The 18,629-nt window shown below is 45.6% G+C and overlaps 1 protein-coding gene across 1 annotated transcript in view; it reads right to left on the bottom strand.

Moving 5' to 3' along the window:
- Nucleotides 1-17,774, bottom strand: part of LOC126297995 (leukocyte elastase inhibitor-like) — a 176,132-nt gene extending 158,358 nt beyond the window's left edge. Inside the window, exon 1 of the mRNA XM_049989311.1 lies at nucleotides 17,672-17,774. The gene's annotated coding sequence lies outside the window, so the exon portion shown is untranslated. The remainder of the gene's footprint in view (nucleotides 1-17,671) is intronic.
- Between the last annotated feature and the right edge of the window lie 855 nt (nucleotides 17,775-18,629).

Raw genomic sequence — 18,629 nt, 5'->3', positions numbered from 1 at the left:
CAATAGACAACGCAACACTCCTAGAGAACAACACTTAAGGATAAATTTGTTTAAAAGTGTGGCCTTATATACCCAAGCCGATTCTCTGTTTCAAGTGTCAACTCTAGCGTATTATAGAGAAGCCACTGGCGGCAAATGTGGTAAGACTTCCCCCGTTTATTTGCCGCCTCTGAGGCCTATTCCTTTCTCTGGCTTTCGCCCTGTCTTCACTGTATATCACGCAGGAAAGAAGTTACTGGAGCTAAAAACAACAAAACGAATTGCGTATGGTGAAGTAAAGACAGCCTATAAAGCTATTCAATTCGCGCATTCACAGAAATACCTGTAATTTTATATGCAATTGCAAACGGTAGTATTATCTCAAAAGCGGCAGCTCCCTTCGGACAGTCCCAGAAAGAACGTTTGTCAACACTGTAGAGCTTCCAGAACTTAAAAGGCAGAATCAAGTACTGCCAGTGCCAAGAAATTTCCTCAGGAGTCTCCTCCAACAGAAAAACCACGACATAAGTGCCAAATACAGAAGAAAACAGTTTGTAAACCGTTAGGCCTTGCAGGTGTAATTCTGTCTGGTCGTTCTAATGATTCCGCTTTCGAGTGAATGGAATATGAAACCTGCCTAAGGTACCCCTCTAGGCCTTCAAATAAATCTGCTAAGTGCCATAGGATATCCATCCCTGCAGAGAGACTATAAAAAACATTAAGTCACCATTAGAATTACTTCAATACTACAGTGGGACATCAGTGGGTTCAGGAGTCACGTGAAGGAACTGAAACGTATAGTACTGGACTGACCACTGCTCTTCTGTCTATAGAAGACACATTTTCAGGCTTCCGAGACCCCTCTGGCAAGTAGATATAGTCTCCACACAAAGGACGACCTGAGTGCGGAGAAAGCTAAAGATGAAGCGCTCGTCACTTTAGATTACGCATATTTCTCTTCTCCCCGTTGTTACCAACACGTAAGTAGTTGCTACCATCGCTTATGTGCAACACAGGGCTACATATTTTCCCTTTGCCTGACCCCTCATCAACCAATCGATCAGGACGCTCTCTCCAACTTCATCACCCAGTTTCCCCGCCCATTCTTCCTATTTGGGGATATTACTGCATAAAATGCGCTACAGTGCTCCGCCGCCACTAGCCTCCGGGTAACAGCTGTTATGAACCTCATATTGACGGAGGACCTTCAGCGTTGCTACGAGATCGTTCTCCGCCATCGATATTTCGGCCTCACACCCACTGCACGTTGGGAAACGTTTGACGACTTTCGTTCTAAACGTCTTCTCAGTCTGGATTCACCAGTCAGATAGAGCTGCGCCAGAATGTCAGCCGCCACAATGGGTGCTCAGTAAGACGGACTGGACCCTGTAAACATGAACCGCTCTGTTGAACGCGATGACAAAGTCGGAGAATGTTTAGATAATTTAATAAAGGTGAGCCACCAAGCCAATGAAGCATATATACGACAGTCTTCAAGTCAACATCGAAAACCGTTTGTTCCCTTGTAGGGTGGTGAATTCGGCTCTAGTATCAGGTGCAAACGGGGTCTCTGCATAGGATCAATTCTTGAGTGACAGCAGGAAACTTTGAGACGTTTTGAGTATCAAGGTCCACTCCAATGGCCCTCTTAAAATCTCGCGAGAACTGATCATACCTGAGTATCTATAGTAGTGATACCAACACTACCTACTTCGCAAAGAGCATGGAGTGTGTGGTAAGCGCCGGCTTTGAATGGGGCTTAGAATGCAGATAGCTCCTTAACGACCTCAGTGTGAGTTCAGGAGATATCTGACGACCATCGACAATCTGACCCTCCAGGAGGCTGCTATAGAACAGGCTTTCCTGTGCAGACATCACGCAATAATTGGCTGCTTCGACTTTGAGAAGTTATACAATAGTACTTGGAGGCATAATATCCTCGGACAGCTCAATGAATGGCGCATCCTGTGGAAGTTTATCACTAGTGCTACGGTCATGTCTTTCACCACGTTATTTTAAATACACAGTCGGCAATATCTTGCCCCATAGTTTTCATCAAGGAAACACTGACCCTCAATCTTGTCTTTTAAGTGTGATTATGTTCGTTGTTGCTATTAACGGTATTACGTCCACTGTGAGGTGTCTTGTAGAGTGCTTCCTAATCGTGGACGTCTTCTTTCTTATTAGCTCGTCTCCCGGCACTGCAAGTATCACACGCAAGATCCATTGACAATTAAGGGGCCAAAGGGCAGATAAAACTTGTTTCAGATTTTCGACTGAAAATTCAGTATGTTTCCTTTTTTATCTGTTTGTGCTCCCTGTTTTTAATTTACCTGTATAGAGCATGTGGGACTCCACTTTAAATAAGCGGTAAGGTTACTGGGCCTAATCGTGATAAAAATGTTCTTGCAGCAACACCTCAAAAATGTAAAGACAAGGTGTCCAAGAGCAGTAAATATAATGTGTTAATCACAGGGTTTGGGTATGAGGCAGAACTTATCTTCTCCGCTTTTATCGAACTTTGGATGATCCCGTCACGAGTATAGCTGTGTAGTGTTTGAGTCACACAGAGAATAATACTTACTAATATTAAACGCCGTCCACTGTAGCGTTTAAGACGAGCACCATATCCAGCCTCTACACCGTGGTTGGTGACCACCACTGCACTTCAAACGGAAAATCCTTGTGGTGCGACAAGCATGCGAAATGTATTCTTATCCGTTCTCAGCTACATACCACTCCATTTACCGTCCAAGTTTTGAACGAGCCTTTATTATACGACGGCAAGCAATGTGGTCTTTTATGACACACGTATATAATTCCTACTACGGCAGCCTTTCCGAAATGGGTGTCGCAGATATCGATGTTTTACGCGAGGGCCGCACAAAAATACCCCTTCACTTCTCAAGACGCACAGAATTATTTTATAATCGGCTCTGTTCAAGAAATCATGCTCTCCTAATATAAAACGTAAATCTATTTCTTTAGTACTCCTACATCAACACGGCAATTTTACTGAGGCATGTGCAGATGACTTAAGGCAAAAGGATATAGGTTGACCACAGTCTTCCCTGACCAGCTATTCACGTATCAACTACCCATTCGGTTAATAGTTTTTAGTAATGAGCTGTGCCCTATGTTGGTGGCAATGGTGTGAAAGAGGTGATGTCAAAGATTTTCTTATCTGCTCCGATTCCCTTAGTGCTCTACAAGCATTGCAACAAACGGTTTCGGCAGAGATAATTGTCTAAATAACACAGGAAAAACTACTCTTCCTTCAACAGCAGAGGACGTAGATATTACCACTCCTCTCGGTGCCAGAGCAAATAGGAATTTGCGGAAATTAGTTAGTAGATGTAGTAGCCAAGAAGGCCTGCAGGGAATTCAATGTGACTTTGTGTCATTCCTTTGCAAGCTGGTACCTCGGCATTGGATAAAAAGCCATGAGGTTGTCTGATGAAGACTGGCGGGGCATAAGGGACAATAAACTGCGGTCGAATAGAAAATGGTTCAAATGGCTAAGCACTATGGGACTCAACTTCTGAGGTCATTAGTCCCCTATAACTTAGAACTAGTTAAACCTAACTAACCTAAGGACATCACACACATCCATGACCGAGGCAGGATTCAAACCTGCGACCGTAGCGGTCTCGCGGTTCCAGACTGCAACGCCTAGAACCGCACGGCCACTTCGGGGTCGAATAGAACGGTGTCCACTAACGCATGGATTCCTACTACAGCAGAAGGATCTCCAGTCTCTGGAGCGTGTGACGTACCATTTACCATTTTTAATAGAGTTTAAAGTAATTCGGACTTGAGGGCATTGGCTAATGTAAATGGGGATATGCCCTCTGCTTTAGCTAATGACGAGACAAGTGTGTTTTGCATTGTGCGCACTCCATCCTAAAGTCTTACACTGGAAGTTTTAGGGTGTCGGAGGGTGGCCGGCTCATCGTTTCTCATCTAATCATCAGCTACGCACATATATTGGACACTCTGTTAATAAATTCTTTATTGAGTTCTACTTCTATTAAAGAAAAACTTTTAAAAACTGTCATATGAAGTTTTTATTTTATGTGTGTGTGTGTGTGTGTGTGCGCGCGCGCGCGTGAGAGAGAGAGAGAGAGAGAGAGAGAGAGAGAGAGAGAGAGAGAGAGAGAGAGAGAGAGAGGGGGGGGGGGGGGAGGTTGTGTGTGTATTGATGATATCTGTACAATCGAACTTCAAACGAAATATTTTATTTTCATTTAAGTGTAGATTTCTTTTTATGATAAGCCATTTCAACCACTCATATTTCATCATATTTTAGTATGGGCACTAAAGATCTCGATGAGAGCACACAAATAATTATGTCATCATCGAAAATTAAAACCCGTTTTGTCTACCTACTCCGGCAGCCTGCCAACTACAATCTGCTACTGGCATGTTCTGCTGTTCAAAGCAGTTAGACAGAGCGTCATAGGCTTGATGTTTAAAGTAGGGGGGATGGAAGCAATGAAAGGACGTTAAGTTGGAAAAACGTCCCGAGAAGCCCGATGTATGGAGCTCTACGAGGATGTCAAGTGTTTAAGTAATATCGTAGGCTTTGTCATCCAAAACAGGCACCTGTTACGCGATGAGTGTATGGAATGACTTACTCTTCTTACATAATTCATTATCATTTAACCTTCTTTACCCAAGACCCTGCAGAGTTCATTGCTTTTTGGTGGCATTTGAACTTTCGCAGTACTGCTGGATTGCTCGTGACTGCAAAGTAGCAATCATCAATTCACCATGGGACAGGCTCCCTCTTAGTTGCTCTGACGGCTAACGGATGGGCGCCTCAGCCACGTGGTGGATCGTGTTGGTAATATGATTCACCCATTTCTGGACCTAGCTGCGATTTTCCAACACAGCGAGTTGGCTCTCCAGCGTGAAATTTACCTCGGCGATAACTTTCCTCGGTGACATAACTTTGGGCACTTTTCTGTCTGACACGAAAATCTATATGAAGACTGCCGAGCACTTCACACTGAACTGTGCCTGCCACAGTCGGAGAACGTGATGGCTTACAACAATATTGTAAGCTTTCTCCAATGTTCACACATTTTCCAATATAATGAGGCTCTCAATACCCCAGTCCATGTTAGCAGACGTTATCATGTTCCTTATGAGGAATGGTACGGAAAGCTCTATGAGAGGAGCATATGTTAAAAAGATTGCTGCGCCCACTTAGCGTTTAGTTCTCCATCAGATGAGGTCGTTCTTTCTACAGAACGTTAGATGCACTTAGAGCAAGAGCTTGTGACTGGTATGCACAAGAACAACGATCTCCATACTAAAAGTTTCAGTTCGTCCACATGCGTCAGTCATCCATTTAAAGTTCGACTGGAGTATGAGGGTCGTTTTATGATTCTGACTTTTCCTTCGACTTGTCTTTCCAGTGGGGTAAGGATCCTATTACAGCAAGAGAGTCAGAATCTTTTCCAACTATACACTTCCTGTTCCGTCGCTCTGTAACAGAATCATTACATTAGCCACGCAAAACGATATCTGACTGTTAGGCTACTATTTGTGTTTGCCTCTGTGCATTCCGTTCAAATTCTGCTTTATTTGGAGAGAATTATGATAATTCTCTGGCAGTGTATGTGATATTTAGCTTTGGTTGTATCTTCCTGCTGGGTTGACAGAAGCTATATACCTGTAGTTCAATTACAGGTATACCTCTCTGATTGATTAAAGGACTACAGCTATCTCTACAGGTGCGTTTTTATAAATGCAATTCAAGCACAGGTGTTAGAGTTCGACTTTTGTACCTATGTCTGTGTACTATTTCTCTCTCATTTTGGGAGAAAAATTGTCTTGACACTAAAACTAATGGCAGATGTATCATCCAAATTCTTGAAAGTAACAATCTGCACGTATATCGTGGAAAACAAGGTTTAGACGGCCATTCGCGAATAAACTACACTCCTGGAAATGGAAAAAAGAACACATTGACACCGGTGTGTCAGACCCACCATACTTGCTCCGGACACTGCGAGAGGGCTGTACAAGCAATGATCACACGCACGACACAGCGGACACACCAGGAACCGCGGTGTTGGCCGTCGAATGGCGCTTGCTGCGCAGCATTTGTGCACCGCCGCCGTCAGTGGCAGCCAGTTTGCCGTGGCATACGGAGCTCCATCGCAGTCTTTAACACTGGTAGCATGCCGCGACAGCGTGGACGTGAACCGTATGTGCAGTTGACGGACTTTGAGCGAGGGCGTATAGTGGGCATGCGGGAGGCCGGGTGGACGTACCGCCGAATTGCTCAACACGTGGGACGTGAGGTCTCCACAATACATCGATGTTGTCGCCAGTGGTCGGCGGAAGGTGCACGTGCCCGTCGACCTGGGACCGGACCACAGCGACGCACGGATGCACGCGAAGACCGTAGGATCCTACGAAGTGCCGTAGGGGACCGCACCGCCACTTCCCAGCAAATTAGGGACACTGTTGCTCCTGGGGTATCGGCGAGGACCATTCGCAACCGTCTCCATGAAGCTGGGCTACGGTCCCGCACACCGTTAGGCCGTCTTCCGCTCACGCCCCAACATCGTGCAGCCCGCTTCCAGTGGTGTCGCGACAGGCGTGAATGGAGGGACGAATGGAGACGTGTCGTCTTCAGCGATGAGAGTCGCTTCTGCCTTGGTGCCAATGATGGTCGTATGCGTGTTTGGCGCCGTGCAGGTGAGCGCCACAATCAGGACTGCATACGACCGAGGCACACAGGGCCAACACCCGGCATCATGGTGTGGGGAGCGATCTCCTACACTGGCCGTACACCTCTGGTGATTGTCGAGGGGACACTGAATAGTGCACGGTACATCTAAACCGTCATCGAACCCATCGTTCTACCATTCCTAGACCGGCAAGGGAACTTGCTGTTCCAACAGGACAATGCACGTCAGCATGTATCCCGTGCCACCCAACGTGCTCTAGAAGGTGTGAGTCAACTACCCTGGCCAGCAAGATCTCCGAATCTGTCCCCCATTGAGCATGTTTGGGACTGGATGAAGCGTCGTCTCACGCGGTCTGCACGTCCAGCACGAACGCTGGTCCAACTGAGGCGCCAGGTGGAAATGGCATGGCAAGCCGTTCCACAGTACTACATCCAGCATCTCTACGATCGTCTCCATGGGAGAATAGCAGCCTGCATTGCTGCGAAAGGTGGATATACACTGTACTAGTGCCGACATTGTGCATGCTCTGTTGCCTGTGTCTATGTGCCTGTGGTTCTGTCAGTGTGATCATGTGATGTATCTGACCCCAGGAATGTGTCAATAAAGTTTCCCCTTCCTGGGACAATGAATTCACGGTGTTCTTATTTCAATTTCCAGGAGTGTAGTTGCCAGGTTTCGGACGATTCATAGGGTATTGTAAAACCGGAAACTTTACGAAGCAAATTTTCATATAAAGCTTGTACGATCTTACTAGAATAGTGCTTGAAAATGCAGGGTTTAAGAGAAAAACTGAGGCCATCTACTGAAGAGCAAAGTGAAAGTTCATGGTTTCGCTTTAGAAAGTAATGCAAAGGATCTGACAGTGGAAAATAATGGACAGCATTTCACGGAAACTGAGTTCGTAAATTCTACGAAATGGTTTTCAATTATTAAAAGGTTACTAGCGCTTTACAGTTTAACTGATTGGAAACTATTAATTGTGGATAGAGAAAAGTTTTACTTCTGACTTTTTCTATCTGCAGATTCATGTTGGTGGCGATTGCTGATACGTTCGCTTCGCTCTAAGCTTGCCCTGTACTAAGTACTCCATTCACACACACTCGCGAGCAGTTTAATCACTGGCAGACAACTAGTAACGTTTAGCACCCTCTTTCGTTCTGTTTGCTGCCGTGACACGTAGAGGTATGGAAACGCATAAAATAAAGGGGAGGCCATTGCGATCCATGGGCGCTCATACGTCACCTACAGCTCGGCCAAGTTAGTCGGTGTGCAGGTATGGTTACTAAGATGAGGTAACCTTCCTGGCCACACAACCAAACTCTCTTTCGTGGTGTGCTTCTCGAACCATTCTGTCAATTTCTGTGGTAGGGGGGGGGGGGGGGGAGTGAGAGCAATGGTACGGTGTATTGTCTTGTAGATGGTACAGCGTACTTGCAAAAGCTCGGACAGTAGATTCCTATGTCGTTCGACGGTAAGGAGAAGTAAGGATATACGTACCAGAGCCCCCATTCCACCAGATACAAAAATATCTCGCGAGAATAACTCCGTCCTGCACCCTGTTCACAAGTGGTACGCTTCATTAAAAATGGTTTTAGACGCCCCTGCTGTCGGTACGTATCAGCATGTACCTTGACTCATCAGCCCAGGCAACCCACGTTCTGGCCACGATAAAATACGGCGATATCACGCATCTTGACCAACATACGTGCGACTGTGACACCATCTGCCAGTACAAAGCTGATGATATCCCAATCACGTTGTTTCATACAATATCTGAGCAAAAGTATCCAGACATCTACATCTACATCTACATCCATACTCCGCAAGCCACCTGACGGTGTGTGGCGGAGTGTGCCCTGAGTACCTCTATCGGTTCTCCCTTCTATTCCAGTCTCGTATTGTACGTGGAAAGAAGGATTGTCGGTATGCTTCTGTGTGGGCTCTAATCTCTCTGATTTTATCCTCATGGTCTCTTCGCGAGATATACGTAGGAGGGAGCAATATACTGCTTGACTCTTCGGTGAAGGTATGTTCTCGAAACTTTAACAAAAGCCCGTACCGAGCTACTGAGCGTCTCTCCTGCAGAGTCTTCCACTGGAGTTTATCTGTCATCTCCGTAACGCTTTCGCGATTACTAAATGATCCTGTAACGAAGCGCGCTGCTCTCCGTTGGATCTTCTCTATCTCTTCTATCAACCCTATCTGGTGCGGATCCCACACTGCCGAGCAGTATTCAAGCAGTGGGCGAACAAGCGTACTGTAACCTACTTCCTTTGTTGTCGGATTGCATTTCTTTAGGATGCTTCCAATGAATCTCAGTCTGGCATCTGCTTTACCGACAATCAACTTTATATGATCATTCCATTTTAAATCACTCCTAATGCGTACTCCCAGATAATTTATGGAATTAACTAGTTCCAGTTGGTGACCTGCTATTTTGTAGCTAAATGATAAGGGACCTTTCTTTCTGTGTATTCGCATCACATTACACTTGTCTACATTGAGCTTCAATTGACATTCCGTGCACCATGCGTCAATTCGCTGCAGATACTCCTGCATTTCAGTATAATTTTCCATTGTTGCAACCTCTCGATACACCACAGCATCATCTGCAAAAAGCCTCAGTGAACTTCCAATGTCATCCACCAGGTCATTTATGAATATTGTGAATAGCAACGGTCCTATGACACTCCCCTGCGGCACACCTGAAATTACTCTTAATTCGGAAGACTTCTCACCATTGAGAATGACATGCTGCGTTCTGTTATCTAGGAACTCTTCAATCCAATCACACAATTGATCTGATAGTCCGTATGCTCTTACTTTTTTCATTAAACGACTGTGGGGAACTGTGTCAAATGCCTTGCACTAGTCAAGAAACACGGCATCTACCTGTGAACCCGAGTCTAAGGCCCTCTGAGTCTCGTGGACGAATAGTGCGAGCTGGGTTTCACACGACCGTCTTTTTCGAAACCCATGCTGATTCCTACAGAGTAGATTTCTAGTCTCCAGAAAAGACATTATACTCGAACATAATACGTGTTCCAAAATTCTACAACTGATCGACGTTAGAGATATAGGTCTATAGTTCTGCACATCTGTTCGACGTCCCTTCTTGAGAACGGGGATGACCTGTGCCCTTTTCAATCCTTTGGAACGCGTCGCTCTTCTAGAGATCTACGGTACACCGCTGCAAGAAGGGGGGCAAGTTCCTTCGCGTACTCTGTGTAAAATCGAACTGGTATCCCATCAGGACCAGCGGCCTTTCCTCTTTTGAGCGATTTTAATTGTTTCTCTATCCCTCTGTCGTCTACTTCGATATCTACCATTTTGTCAACTGTGCGACAATCTAGAGAAGGAAGCACAGTGCAGTCTTCCTCTGTGAAACAGCTTTGGAAGAAGACATAGATTTCTAGTATCCAGAAAAGACATTATACTCGAGCATAATACGTGTTCCAAAATTCTACAACTGATCGACGTTAGAGATATAGGTCTATAGTTCTGCACATCTGTTCGACGTCCCTTCTTGAAAACGGGGATGACCTGTGCCCTTTTCCAATCCTTTGGAAAGCTTCGCTCTTCTAGAGACCTACGGTACACCGCTGCAAGAAGGGGGGCAAGTTCCTTAGCGTACTCTGTGTAAAATCGAACTGGTATCCCATCAGGAGCAGCGGCCTTTCCTCTTCTGAGCGATTTTAATTGTGTCTCTATCCCTCTGTCGTCTATTTCGATATCTACCATTTTGTCAACTGTGCGACAATCTAGAGAAGGAAGCACAAAGCAGTCATCCTCTGTGAAACAGCTTTGGAAGATGACATTTAGTATTTCGGCCTTTAGTCTGTCATCTTCTGTTTCAGTACCATTTTGGTCACAGAGTGTCTGGACATTTTGTTTTAATCCACTTACCGCTTTGACATAAGACCAAAATTTCTTAGGATTTTCTGCTAAGTCAGTACCTAGAACTTTACTTTCGAATTCATTGAAAGCCTCTAACATTGCCCTCCTCACACTACATTTCGCTTCGCGTAATTTTTGTTTGTCTGCAAGGCTTTGGCTATGTTTATGTTTGCTGTGAAGACACCCGTATGCAACGCGAAATTCACCAATAAATGTGTCCGCATCTCGTGGTCTACTGGTGCCGGCACGGTAGCTCAGCGTGTTCGGTCAGAGGGCTGCTCACCCTCTGTAATAAAAAAAACTGAGTAAAGTAATCAACGATCAACTTAAACGGATGTCTTGTGACGTCCGCCCACACCAAACGCAACGAAAAATACCGAACAAAATGGAAAAAAAGTGGCTAGCGTAGCTGCCTCTGGATCACGGGGTCCCGGGTTTAATTCCCGGCCGGGTTGAGGATTTTCTTTGTACGGGGACTGGGTGCTTGTGTTTTCCTTATCATTTCATCATCATCGTCATTCGTGACAGCGGGTGGATTCGATTTTATAAAAACTGGACTTGTAAGAATTGGAACTTTTTACGGGCGCTGATAACAGCGCAGTTGAGCCCCCACAAACCAATCATCATCATCATCGTCACCACTAAATGTCACGAGAGGCGGACCCGCTAATATAAAAGGAGGCGGGGAGTATTGTGTTGTCAGTAGAGAAATTGTAACAGCAGAATGGGTCATTCTGGAGGGCTCAATGACTTCGATTGTGGACTAGTCATTGGGTGTCAGCTGAGTAACAGATCCATCAGAAATATTTCAACCCTTCTGAAACTTCCGTAGTGGACTATTGGTGGTGTGATCGTGAAGAGGAAACGCAAAGTAATACCCACAGGTAAACCAAGACCAAGCAGACCTCATGTACAGAGACCGTCGAGCACTGCGGAGCAGAGTTCTAAAAAATAGTACGAAATCAGCGAAGGGAATCACCCGTGAGTTGCGAAGTGCTACCAGCAGTCCAGCTAGCACAATCACTGTGTATATGAAGTTAAAAATAATGGGGTACAGTGTTCGAGCAGCTCCTTGTATGTCATACGTTTCTGTAGTCACTGCTATGCGACGCTTGATGTAGTGTAAACAGCGACGTCTCTGGGCAGTAGATGACTGGAAACGGTTATCTGGAGTGATGAAGCACATTATACCCTGTCGTAATCCCGTTAAAGGGTTAGGGTTCGTTGAATGTCTGCAGAACGTTACCTTCCATTACGTGTAGGGCCAACAGTGAATTGTAAAGGAAGGAACTAGTGTTAAGGTCGGGGGGTTGTTATCCGTGGTCAGGGTGTGGTATCCTTATTGCTCTCAATGCGGAAGTGCATGAACAGATTTCAGAGCATTGTGTACTGGATATAGTAGAAGAACAGTTCAGAGAAGATGACTATTTGTTTCTACATGATACTACAACCAGCTTATATCAGCCAATGGTTTCTGGAAATTAATAACATTCCTGAAATGGACTGGCCTGCTGAGAGTCCCGACCTGACCCAACAGAACGCCTTAGGAATGAGTTAGAACGTCAGGTTCGCTCGAGATGCCAGCGGCCAACATCACTACCTTCTCTGATTTCGGCTCTTGAGGATGAATGGGATGTCATTGTTCCACAGACATTCAGACATGTCACTGAAAGTGGCCTCAGCAGATTTCGAGCTGCCTTTGGTCGCCATGGACAGTTGTTCGTAGCAGGGGCAATGGCGCTTTTCTCCAGCCTCGAGATGATGTACCGATCTCTCTCTATTACTCGTAGCGGGTTGTGGCCCGAGCCTATATCCTGGTTTAAATTTTAGCTACTTCCAGTGATGGCTGGTGATTTCCGACATCCGTTGGATAGAAACTTTCGATCGTCTTGGCACGAGGCAGCGCTTTAGAGAAGTGCTATTAGTTGGGACAGGAAATTGCAATGAAAATGCCTATATTACTACTATTGATTGTGATTGGCTGGAACATCTGAATATTATAACAGCTTCATGACAAGTTTGGAATCGTGAAATCGGATAGTCTGTCTGCAGTCGTCACGTAGTGTAGAGGTGGTGTAGTCTCAGGGGCGGAGCTGGTGAATTTCGGAAGACTCTGGGAGGTTCTCCTCCGCGATCAAAAGAGTTATGTTTTGCAGTAAGAAAAATGGACAGTGTTGACGTGAATTTAGGATTTAGTCATTACGGTTTCTAGGCGAGTGTTCCCACTTCGCGAATGTGCAGACGCCCAGTAGTCAGAGACCTGAGACTGCGTTGTGGATCTAAGTACCTAGCTGGGCCATCGTGTTTACTGAACGAGACAGACTTGACAGGGTTTCCATTGAAGCTAATAAATTATATTCTTTTCCGTGGAAATATGGGTGTGGTGCTTTTGTGTGACTCTTTCCCTATTGACTTTGAACTGTATTCCAGATTTGCTGTTGTGGAGATAATCTGCGGAAAGTGATCAAAGCCAGGTGGAGGCGAAGTATAAGCTGGTAGCTGTGTAAACATTTCAGTCCAGTGGTCGGATGGCATAATCATCCTGAGAGTGATTGATAGCTATAGAGCTCCTACCTGGTGACATCGGAGTAGTGAGATGTTTAAAACTCCCTCGCAGGTTGAAGGAAGTTTGGCGACCTTATTTAGCTTATTTTATTTAGCTTAACATATTTAGTTTCACCTTATCCTACAGATGTATTGACGCAGAGAATTAATCTGCTTCTCCAGTAAATATTTCCGCTTAACTGCGGAGCAATGCGTCGCATCGGACGTCGCCAAGATACATGGATTCTAGCCGCGGCCGTTACTGTGATTTCGCGCGACGCCATGGAAGCCACGAAGTAAGGACGAAAGGAACGTTTCAGTGTGGTATGCTAAGCTATTCCAGTAGTAAGGGTGACGCTACAACCGTCTATCGAACACAAGTGGCATCGTTAGTAAAATGTAAGCTTTCACGTCCGGAAACGTGACAATTAATAAAATACTATGACTATTAAGCCGTGGTCACATGGATTTCACATTCATTCAGTAGCGAGCAAGGATGTGGATCCAACACTCAAAGAAGCTACGATAATCCTTGAAAATGTCCTCTGCAGATGGGGACGAAACGTTGGGTTTTAATGTGAAATCCATTCCACCACGACATAACAGCCCGGAATATTTTATTAATTGTGATAACTGGTATCTCTAATTCAGTGGTTCATTACTGTGTTTTCTATTCCTGTGCAACCCATCTTTATTTGCGCTTACGACACTAATTCAAGGGAAAATAGTCTGTGCATAAGGGGCGTCAAAGAGAAACAAGCCGGAGACATAGTTACAGAAACCGGTACCTGTATGTTAGAAGTACTGACCCTGGCTGTTGAGACACTTGTCCCACTATGACACAAGCCGGTGAATGGCTGTCTCATAAAATTCCCGGGGCTGCAATGTTAACCAGTTCCGCACGTGCAGATGGGCGTCGTCGTCCGAGGTGAACCGGAAAGGTTATGCTGACGTTCTTCTTTGATCAAGATGGCGCCTTCTGATTCACTTCCTGTAGCACCGGACAACAGTGAATGCCCAACGTTACTCTCAAACCTTGTTTACCCTTCGCCAAGCGTTCAAATAAAAACGACCAGGCAATCTCAGCCGTGGGGTCATTCTTCTCCTCGACAATGCAAAGCCTAATAGGGCAAACATAGTCGTGGCATTCCTGCAGAAATTCGGATGGGAGCTCTCGGCCACCCTTCATACAGTCCGGACATCTCTCCCTGTGGTTACGCCATGTTTGGTCCCCTTAAAAAGGCTCTGAGGGCCAAACGATTCACCTCGGACGACGACGTCCAGCTGTACGTGCGGAATTGGTTACAATCGCAGCTACGGGAATTTTATGAGACAGCCAGTCACCGCTTTGTATCACAGTGGGACAAATGTCTCAACAGCCAGGGTCAGTACTTCTAACTTCTGTAATTATGCCTCCGGCTCGTTTCTTTTTGAACGCCCCTTATAATTTACATACGTTTGATAATTGTGCGTAAATAATTGTTGCCTTATTTTCTTACAGCACGTTATGACCACTAATGAAGTGCAGACCTGTGTGGACAAACCGTCTTCTTTGTGTGGCGAAAGTGCTGACTCTTCGAACGTAGCGTATTTTCCCGCAGAACAGGATCTGAACCATGAAGAGATGTGATAACTACTCGGAATCTCTCAGAGTGCACAGTGACTTGTCTGTACTCTCGTTTCTGGTTTGCACATGCCACTGCATTTGCGGGAACTTCACTGCTGAGGTCATTTTGTGCTAATATGTGACGTGTATATACAGTGCAGAGTGGCAGAAAACTGAGCGTTTCTAGTGGTTTTGTTGTTGAATGCTCAAATAAATTTGGTGGCAGGATACGAGTCGTCAAAGAGCGTGCAACTGAATATTATCATGTAAATAATTTCGTATACACCTAGGTCTCGTGAAGTGAGCACATTGCTTGGAACCGATTCAGAACTACACAAGGTATAGTTTTTAAATTTGGTATCCTGTTCAGCAGTCTCCGGTGCTTCGTTGGTAAGCTACATATATCTTGTTCATCTAGTGATGAATCAATACTGAACAGCACATGTTCCGTCTCAAAGTTGAAAAAAAGAATGAATACTTTTGGTAGGTTGCTATATTGTTTATCACATCAGCAAATACGCATCGACGACGATTATCGTTGTCTCCAACACAGCGTGAATGACTTGTAACTAATAGAACTAGTTTTGATGTCTTCATTTTCCATTCTCTTCTACATGTATTATAATGGCCATGAAGATTGGCGCCATACGGCAACACTCTGCCATATCATCCAGAAACCTTAACAGGCATAACATATACGACATTCCATTTGAGAAAATCGGAAGCTTCTCTGCCTTCACAAATTTTCCAATGCTGTTACTATAACTGCCTTTTTCCTTAATCAAAAATTTCCTTAACTTTGAAATGAAGTGACATATATTTTGATGGAGACCAGTACAATTAACGACACACGTATCTGAGAGTGGTACTATATAGCCACTAAATTAAAATTATTCCCAAAGGACTTCCTCACGGATCGACTTTGCCCCACATATATTTTCAAGGTACATTATTTTATTCAGGCAATTAACTTCAGTTTCCTCGGTTGTATATTTACAAGAAATGAATGAAATTAATTCATTTCACAAATGTACAATTCCCTCCATGCAATCTTCATTTCTTGGAGAACATATACGCAATTTATAATCAATATTTTCTGCTGCTTAGTGCTTTTGATAATTCGTCTGAAGAAAGTGAAAAGTACCCACTACCATATCTCCAGGAAAAATTTACGGATACTGGCTCTCGGATCTCTGGAACTATAGAGCAAAAGCTGGAACGTAAGTTAGATAGATAAAAAAAAAATCCCCCGGTGTGTTGCTCTCATTTATAAAAGTTATACCACTTACCGAGAAATTTAAAGGGATGTTCTCACGATGCGAAAACAAAAATGTAGAACGAGGAAATACTCAAATGCTGATGTCTTAAAAGTGAGAATAGCTCCGAAGAGGAAGAAACGGCCCCTGAAAGCGTATTTCAAATACAGGGACAAGCTATCGGTAATCGTTCGCAAGAAAAGGCCATCACAACTCAAAAGAAATAGCTCCTAAGTGAGTGTAAAATGAATCTATAGATGACAACAATAAAAAATGGTTCAAATGGCTCTGAGCACTATGGGACTTAACTTCTGAGGTCATCAGTCCCCTAGAACTTAGAACTACTTAAACCTAACTAACCTAAGGACATCACACACACCCATGCCCGGGGCAGGATTCGAACCTGCGACCGAAGGGATCGTGCAGTTCCAGACTGTAGCGCCTAGAACCGCTCGGCCACTACGGCTGGCGACAACAAAATAACGTATTTTAGTTAAGGCAGGAATGACCAGTCGGTAATCTACCAATCTGCTTCTTGATGAGGATGAAAGAAGCACAGGCTGCCATTGTCGTGAGAACTGGAGAGTGTTCAATCATTGTCACCGAAAAAAACTGACACTACTTCTGCCGGAATTATACAGAGCCTGTAGCAGTCTTCAATACGATTTGTTAGAAGCTCGCAGAATTAACACAAAATTAAGTGAATTCGTCATAGTTGCAGTGTTTTGGAACTCAGTATTGTTTCAACTGCAATCATGTATGAACAGCGGCAATTCCGAACACGAAATCACAGCATGAAGAGGTTTTCTAGCCGAAATCACTTGAATCCGACGAAACTTATTTACGAAACTTCATACCCGTGTTTGCAGTTGGTAATTACTACTAGTTGCAGAGACAGGTCTGAAATAGCTGAAACAACTGTACAAACAATGGTGATACGGTAGCCACACGATTGTAGGACAGACGAAATTTCCTTACAAAATACCCGAACGCAAAATTTTAGAAAAACTTCCAGACCCTCGCTCATCGTTTAGTAATGCTGCACAATGATCATTAAGGTACTGAAATTGCAGGAGTCCCGCTTTCATTAAGGGTGCGTTACGCAGCTTTGTGTTCTTGTTGTGTGAAGCAGTAAAATAGTTTAACCCGTCGTTAATAAGTGAGACAATGATGGGTTGCCCAGGCACATAGAAATGAACGTCATCTCCGAATATCCCCCCGGAGTATTCAGGAAGAGACGTGTTCTTAAACACCGAGGGAGGTGGTGCAGCGCAGTGGACTCGTCCTCCCGACGACATTTCAAACCCGCGTCTTGCCAACCAGATTTAGGTTCACCGTAATTTCCCTAAATCGTTGCAGCCAGATGCCGGGATGGTTTCTTTGAAACGGCAAGGCCGATCTCTTTCATCATCCTTAACACAATCCGAGCATGTGCTCCGTCTCTAATGACCTCGATGTCGACGGTACGTTGAACCAAATCTTCCTTTTTGTGTTCTTGAACGACCTCACTCGCTACCGTGCGACACGGAATGTCAGTCAATGGAGTTACGAGATGCAAGGCGACCGACAACTTCACAGAAGTAATCGGGATGCCCCGAGGCCACGCGCTGCGTTTGGGACTGGCGAGGCGAAGCGAGACGATGCGTATCGGCGCTCGTTAGCTGCGGTGCGGAGGTACTGACCTGGTGCGTGCTGCGTGCTGCGCCGACGTCCGCGCGGCCGGGCGAGCGCTGCCGGAGTGAGCAGACGAACCGGTTGCCCACGGCGAGGCCGCCGCCTGCCGCCACGGCCAGCACGCGCGCCCGACCGCGTAAACACCGCAGCCAGCTGACTCACGCCGCGTCCCTTCTACTCCCGCGTCCTGGTCACTGTACTAAGATTTGCGCGCTTCTTGCCTATGCGGACGGGCTCACTAATTTACTGTCGTATAATACCTCATTTCTACGTCTACTTCTGCATCGATACTCCGCAAGCCACCGCAAGGTGCGTGGCGGAGGGTGCCCTGTACCACTGCTTGTCATTTACGTCCTGTTGGGTTGGGTTGATTGGGGGAGGAGACCAGACAGCGAGGTCATCGGTCTCATAGGATAAGGAAAGGAAGTCAGCCGTGCCCTTTCAAAGGAACCATCCCGGCATTTGCCTGGAGCGATTTAGGGAAATCACGGGAAACCTAAATCAGGATGGCCGGACGCGGGATTGAACCGTCGTCCTCCCGAATGAGAGTCCAGTGTGCTAGCCACTGCACCACCTCGCTCGGTTTCCCTCCTGTTCCGCTCGAAAACAGAGCGAGGATGGCCGGACGCGGGATTGAACCGTCGTCCTCCCGAATGAGAGTCCAGTGTGCTAGCCACTGCACCACCTCGCTCGGTTTCCCTCCTGTTCCGCTCGCAAACAGAGCGAGTGTGCTAGCCACTGCACCACCTCGCTCGGTTTCCCTCCTGTTCCACTCGCAAACAGAGCGAGAGAAAGACGATTGTCTGAGCGCCTCCGTATGAGCCCTTGTTTCTCGTATCTTATCTTTGAGGTCCTTACATGCGATGTATGATGGCAGGAGCAGAATCGTTCGGCAGTCAGCTTCAAATGTCGGTTCCCTTAATTTTCTCAACTGCGTTTCCCGCAAAAAGAACGCCGCCTTCCTCC

The sequence above is a fragment of the Schistocerca gregaria genome, chromosome X (genome assembly GCF_023897955.1).
Source record: "Schistocerca gregaria isolate iqSchGreg1 chromosome X, iqSchGreg1.2, whole genome shotgun sequence".
In the NCBI taxonomy this organism is placed as follows: Eukaryota; Metazoa; Arthropoda; class Insecta; order Orthoptera; family Acrididae; genus Schistocerca; species Schistocerca gregaria.
The sequence above is the reverse complement of the archived record's forward strand: the minus strand, read 5'-3'. Positions and strand labels throughout refer to the sequence as shown.